The following is a 7245-nucleotide window of genomic DNA, read 5'->3' as shown; positions in this document are numbered from 1 at the left end:
AGGAGCCTGGTAGGCTAGAGTCCATGGGGTCGCAAAGAGTCAGACACGACTGAGCAACTTCACTTTCACTTTGCCTGAAATGTTCCCTTGGTATCTCTAATTTTCTTGAAGAGATCTCTAGTCTTTCCCATTCTATTGTTTTTCTCTGTTTGCACTGATCACTGTGGAAGACTTTCTTATCTCTCCTTGCTATTCACTGGAACTCTTCATTCAAATGGGTATATCTTTCCTTTTCTCCTTTTCCTTTAGCTTCTCTTCTTTTCTCAACTATTTGTAAGGCTTCCTCAGACAACTGTTTTGCCGTTTTACATTTCTTCTTCTTGGGAATGGTCTTGATCACTGCCTCCAGTACAATGTCATGAACCTCTGTCCATAGTTCTTCAGGCACTCTATCAGATATAATTCCTAGAATCTATTTGTCCCTTCCACTGTATAATTGTAAGGGATTTGGTTTATGCCATACCTGAATGGTTTAGTGGTCTTCCCTGCTTTCTTCAATTTCAGTCTGAATTTGGAAAAAGGAGTTCATGATCTGAGCCACAGTCAGCTCCTGCTCTTGTTTTTGCTGACTGTATAGAGCTTCTTCACCTTTGGCTGCAAAGGATTCAATCTGATTTTGGTATTGACTATCTGGTGATGTTCATGTGTAGAGTCTTCTCTTGTGTTGTTGGAAGAGGGTGTTTGCTATGAACAGTGCATTCTCTTGGCAAAACTCTATTAGCCTTTGACCTGCTTCGTTTTGTACTCCAAGGCCAGATTTGCCTGTTACTCCAGGTATCTCTTGACTTTACTTTTGCATTCCAGTCCCCTATAATGAAAAGGATATCTCTTTTTGGTGTAAGTTCTAGAAGGTCTTGTAGGTCTTCATAGGACTGTTGAAGTTCAGCTTCTTCAGCATTACTGGTTGGGACATAAACTTGGATTACTGTAACATTGAATGGTTTGCCTCGGAAATGAAAAGAGATCATTCTGTTGTTTTTGATATCGCATCCAAGTACTCATTTCAGACTCTTTTGTTGACTATGATGGCTACTCTGTTTCTTCTAAGGGATTCTTGCCCACAGTAGTAGATATAATGGTCATCTGAGTTAAATTCACACAGAGTCCATTTTAGTTCACTGATTCCTAAAATGTCGATGTTCACTCTTGCCATCTCCTATTTGACCACTTCCAATTTGCCTTGATTCATGGACCTAACACTCCAGGTTCCTATGCAATATTGCTCTTTACAGCATCGGACTTTACTTCCATCACCAGTCACATCCACAATTGGGTGTTGTTTCTGCTTTGGCTCCGTCTCTTCATTGTTTCTGCCTTGCCTACTTCACCCTATTTATCTTTAACATCCCCAATCCGACATCAAGGCCTCGGGCTTTTCTTGAGCCCCTACACTAGGTCAGAGTCGCCTCTTAAATATTGTCATGTTTCTGCATAGTTGCTTAAGAATGCACACTTTATCATTAGACAGTGTTTGTTATGATTTCTTTATTAATGTCACATTTCCTGTTTAGACAAGCCACATCAGGGCAATATTTGCTTATATTTTGTCCCCAGAGTCCAGCAATTCCTAGATAGTCAATAAATACCTGAAGAAGGAAGTAAACTTCCATTCATTTGTCAATTCCCAGGGGTCTATTCCCACTTTAGTTAAACTGCTGGCACCGAACTCCTCCAATGACATTTTGAATTGCCAAAAACGTTGGCTTTACATTTAATCCATATTCTACTTGACATCTGAATAGCTACTGGCAATAAGTAGTGGTTCCAATGAAGCCTCTCTCATGAAACTTGGAAAAAAGAATGCCTTCTAAGGGTTAAGTTAGTTAAAAGCAACAGATAATGCAATTCTATGGGAATCTGGTAACCATCAAAACTCAAACCAGGGTACCCTGGGTAAAATTGTACCCTAGTCCAAGCTGTCTATGCTGGCTGCAGGACAGGTCAATGAATCTAAAATAAATAAATAAATGGCAGGTTCTTTTATAGATCAGAGATTGGGGAAAATGAGGAAGCAAAGTAAAAAGGCCGTTACTCTTGCAAATGTCTCCTAGAATGGCAAGGCTCAGGAAGGGGATGTGTTAATTTCCTTCATCCTGCAATCTACATGTAACAGGGTTCTGGAAGAAGGCACTTCACCAGTCAGGCAGATGGGCAGGATTCTATGAGGCAGTCCATTGTATATGATTATCATAACAAAAGCAACAAAAAGCAAGTCAAAGAAACAGTTCTAACATGGAGTCAGAATTGGCTTTTGCTCTCAACAGAACCTCTGGCAGGAAAAATTGCACTGGGGTTGCAACTTCAAAGACAAAAGGTGCACTTCTTTTGGAGAAAGAAAATGGGGATTGTCAGGCAAGGGAGTATTTAAAATAATACAGTTCAAGATGCTGGGCCTGAGCCCACTCTTTGACAAGGATCTCTATTGAGATTAACTTAAGCTGGTCCAGCTGAGAAACTGCTTAAGATCAACTAAATATTTGTTCTCATTTCATACTTACAAAAGAACTTATTGAAAACTTGCCTTTCCTCTATGCAGACCTACAAGGAGAAGCCAAGAATCACTTTGGGAATATGAGGTGCCTAAAGGCCAATACTAATATGAAGAAGAGAAAGTGTGGACACAAATGACCATGTTCGTAAACAACAGTGACATATAATATTACTTGACATTTCTCCCACTTTTCCCAGTAAAGTGTGTGTGAGTTTGTCCTTCTGTAATCTTTTTTTAACCCTGCTGACTGTTACAGGGCTTGTCCCATCACAGTAACAAGAATTATAGGACTTAGGGCTGTGCAGCTTGCAATTAAGAAGCAGCATGAGGGAATTAATAGAGAACACTGTTGTGATGACTTGGATAAAGTACAGAGGGAAAAGAGGGCAAATTATGCTGTTAAAATCTCAGCCTGTTCTGTTAATGTTCCAGCTACTGTGAACCCAAAAGCCATTTTACCCCCTCTTTTGGCTCCCTGTATAAATTCCTCTTGGCATTCCCATGGGGCTCAGTGGTAAAGAATTCACCTGCCAATGCAGGAGATACAGATTGGATACCCGGGTTGGGACAATCCCCTGGATGAGGAAACGGCAACCCACTCCAGTATTCTTGCCTGGAGAATTCCATTGACAGAGGAGCCTGGCGGGCTATAGTCCATGGGGTCGCAGAGTCAGACATGACTTAGCAACTGAGCACAGGGAGAATGGAGAATGCACAAGTCAGGCTAACTTAAGTAACTAACATTTTTATTGAGCAACTAAAATTTTATTTTTATTGAGTTGACATTGTGGTATATATCTATGTCAGTGTATTTGTGAGATAAAATCTAGTAGACACATGTATATAGAAAATCAGTATATATAGCCTTAGATAAAGAGAATCTGGTCCTGAAAGATAGTGATACTCACAAGGTCAAATTTGAATTTCTGAAGGGCAGATTTTGACCAATGTAGAATTTACAAAGACCAATGCCCCATTGTGGGGACTGTCTGGGAGGCCATACTTCCCAAAATAATGTTCCTTTTGCATCATCAACCATGTACCTTAATGTTTAAAATTATACAGTGATCACCAATTCCATGTTTCTCAGAACTTTTCTTCTCTTGACTTCTAGGAAACCACTTTCTCTCTCTTACTTGTCTGGTCATTCCTTCTTAACCTCCTTTGTTGAATTTTTTTTATTATTTATTTTTATTTATTTGGCTGTACTGGGTCTTAGTTGCAGCATGTAGGATCTGGTTCCCTGACCATGTATTAAACCTGGGCCCCCTGCATTGAGAGCATGGAGTCTTAGCCACTGGACCATCAGGAAAGCCCCTTTGTTGAGTTTTATCTGCCTCTTAATGTGGGGATTTTAACAATTCTGTCCGTGGATACCCTTCTCTTCTAGTTTTACATGTCCTGAGAAATTGTTTCCACCCTCATGGCTTCAACAGTCATATATATATATATATATATATATATATATATATATATTTTAGATCAGTGCTGTCCAAGAGAACTTCATGTAATGATGGAAGCATTGTGTATACGAACTAGTCAACAGAGTAGCCACTAGCCATATATGAATAATGAACCTTTGAACTGTTACTAGCACAACTAAGGAAGTGAATTTTCAATTTAATTTAATTGGCTATAAGGATTAGAATTATTGAGAAACCCTAGTACAGAGATTCTCATTAAATCTGGGGCGAAGTCAAAAGAATTGATGTTTAACCAAAGCTCCCCCTTGTGATTCTGATGCATACATGCACATAGGATTTTTCAGTCTTGGAACTTGGTATATAAACATTTTTAAAAGATCAGGGGTCTTTTTGCATTTTAGGTGCCCTAGTTCAAGAGTTTGTAGGAGCGAGTAAAGCAGGTAAGATGTTACATCCAATCCACTCCTCAGGTCTACCTGCATCACTGCTGGTGTTGTATCAAATATCAAGAACAGAATGCATTTTAAAATTGAAGTACAGTTTATTTTCAATGTTGTGGTAGTTTCAGGGGTACAGCAAAGTGATTCATATATATGTGTTCATTCATGTATATATATATATATGTTCCTTTTCAGATTCTTTTCCACTGTAGGTTACTACAAGATATTGAATATAGTTCACTGCAGTATATAGTATGTCCTAATTGTTTATCTGTTTTACATACAGTAGTATGTATCTGTTAATCCCAAACTCATAATTTATCCCTATTCCCCTTCCCTTTTGGTAAAGATAAATTTTCTATGTCTGTGAGTCTGTTTCTATTTTGTAAATAAGTTCATTTGTATCATTTTTTAGATTCCACATATAAATGATATTGTATGATATGAACACAATACATTTTTAATGAAAGGGAAAGACTGGAAGATCAACTCAGGGAAACCAAATGAGATACAGAATGGCAGAAACCCTGAGTATAAATAGTGATATCTGTGAACAAAATTCAGGGAACATTACCTGACTAAGTAGGTCAGATAACTGTAAAAAGAAAAGTTTCAACAACTTGACTGTTAGAAGTAGGATTCAGTGAGATATAAGAACTTTATATGAACTAGAAAGGCTGGAATAGGAAATTTCTGAATGAATTCAAAAGAATGAGGAACAGTGGGGTCTGGAAGAAACTTTTAAAACTTAAGGCATTGCCTTATTATATATCTTATTTCAGAGCAAATTAGCTTTCTTTGCCAAGAATATTGATGAAAAGTATATTTTAATGCCAGGCCAAGGTTACCAGTTAAAAGAAAAAAAAGAAGATAGAAAAGAAAAAAGGGGCAAAATACTAGTAGTTGAATGGAAAAGTCAGAAGCTTTAACTGAGATTTGAATCCTGGCTCTTCAACTTACTGACCATGTGACCTTGGGCAAGTACTTCAAGCCTGTTTTTTCTTTCACTGTAGATTATATCCATACTCTCTGAATCATGGCTTTAATACTGAATAACATACAAATCACTTATAGAACCTGGCACACAGTAGGCATTCATATACTCCCTGACTCTTCCCACAGTATTCACATTTAAGACATAAATCTCTCACAGATAATCCATGATGGAGTAAGTTGATTCCAACCCACACAGAGACAGTCTTAGGGATTGAGAGTGAATTCCTATCATGATGAAAAGCCTACTTCCCATCTAGACTCATATTGTGTCCCAGGTCCAGTAGAACAATTGAGGTTTCCTATAGCAAAATTTGAACAGCTACCATCTCTGTAAAGTGATAGCTAAAAGGGCAGATGACAGGAGGAACTCTCACATTTACTTTACATAACTATGCAGTGTAAAAAGTTTTAAAACATGCATTGCATAAACTAAAATCAAATCATTGCTTCACTCACAAACTGATTAGAGAAGAGTGGGGATCCCAAGGATGGAGTTTTTGGAGAAATTACTTCCTTTCATCAACACTCTGGGAATGAGAGAGACCTGGTGGAGTAAAATGACAGTAGGAGGGAAGCTTCTGTTGGGTGCCTCCCAGCCAGTCCCCATTGTCATCATTTATTAATATTTTTCATTTTCTCTTGATAAAAAAATCTCCAAAGATTTCCCAGAGGTTACTTGTGTCCTTAAGTTCCTTTTAAAAAGAAGTTACCCCTCATTTTTTCAGTCTGCAAAACTTCCAGGTGAGCCTGCAGTAAGTGATGAGAACTCTCACAGGTAGCAGTGTTGGCTGTCTTACCTGCATATGTCAAACACTCTCAATGCAGTGACATAATCTATGAGTACAAAGAGGGGGAGTACAAAGTCTTGGCCTATGACAAAAGAAGGGTAGGGAAAAAACCGTTATGATAGAGACAGTTCAGGGCAAGTGAGAGCGGATGGGTGCTGGGTGACCGTACCTCACAGGGGAAAAGAACACAGACAAAAAAGGCCCTAAGAAGTAGGTGGGTAAAAGGTCAGCATGTCTTTACCATGGACAAACTTGGCAGGAAGAGCACAAGATGCTTCCAGCTACTTCAGTCATTTTCTTGAAATCTTCTTTAAAATGTTCAGAAAGGAGGAAAACCAAGCACTAGAAAATATTCTAGAAAGACTGCATTGTGGTATCTACATAAAAGACACTTGAAAACATATATATCACTAACTTTTGGATTACTAGAGAGGTTAATGCAGCAATAACACTTTTTTAATGAAAAAAAAGGCATTTTGATGTTTTAAATGTTTGGTATTTTCCAAGTTTTATATAAAATGATCAATACTGACTTTTGTCAAGTGTATAAAAAGTCTATTGGGATTGACAAATACATACTAGTATATATAAAATAAATAACTAATAAGGACTTACTATATAGCACAGGGAACTCTACACAATATAATGCCTATATGGGAAAAGAATCTTAAAAAGAGTGGATATAGATGTATATGTATAACTGAATCACTTGGCTATATACCTGAAGCTAACACAATGCTGTAATCAACTATACTCCAACAAATTTTTAAAAAAAACTCTAGCTACATGTATTTAAATACTTATGCTAATAATTAGTTGATGGAATTTAAGAAAAGGCACATTAGTGATACTCTCACCTCACTTTCTCAATCACAGAGACCCAGAAAGTTAGAGGATTTCTAAAGTCAGTTCTGTCAGATACCATTAGAACTGGGACTAGAATCCAAACCTTTTGGGTCCTAATCCCATGTTGTTACCACATGGCTAAAGATTAAGAACAAATCATTACAAACTTGTGCCACTGAAAACTTTATTTTTTAGTTTTATGGAATATAAATAGCCTTTTCTCTTTAAGCTGGTATTTCAAAAGGAAATTTATAAGAGGC

The sequence above is a fragment of the Odocoileus virginianus genome, chromosome 6, assembly GCF_023699985.2.
Source record: "Odocoileus virginianus isolate 20LAN1187 ecotype Illinois chromosome 6, Ovbor_1.2, whole genome shotgun sequence".
NCBI lineage: Eukaryota > Metazoa > Chordata > Mammalia > Artiodactyla > Cervidae > Odocoileus > Odocoileus virginianus.
This window is presented reverse-complemented; position numbering follows the sequence as displayed.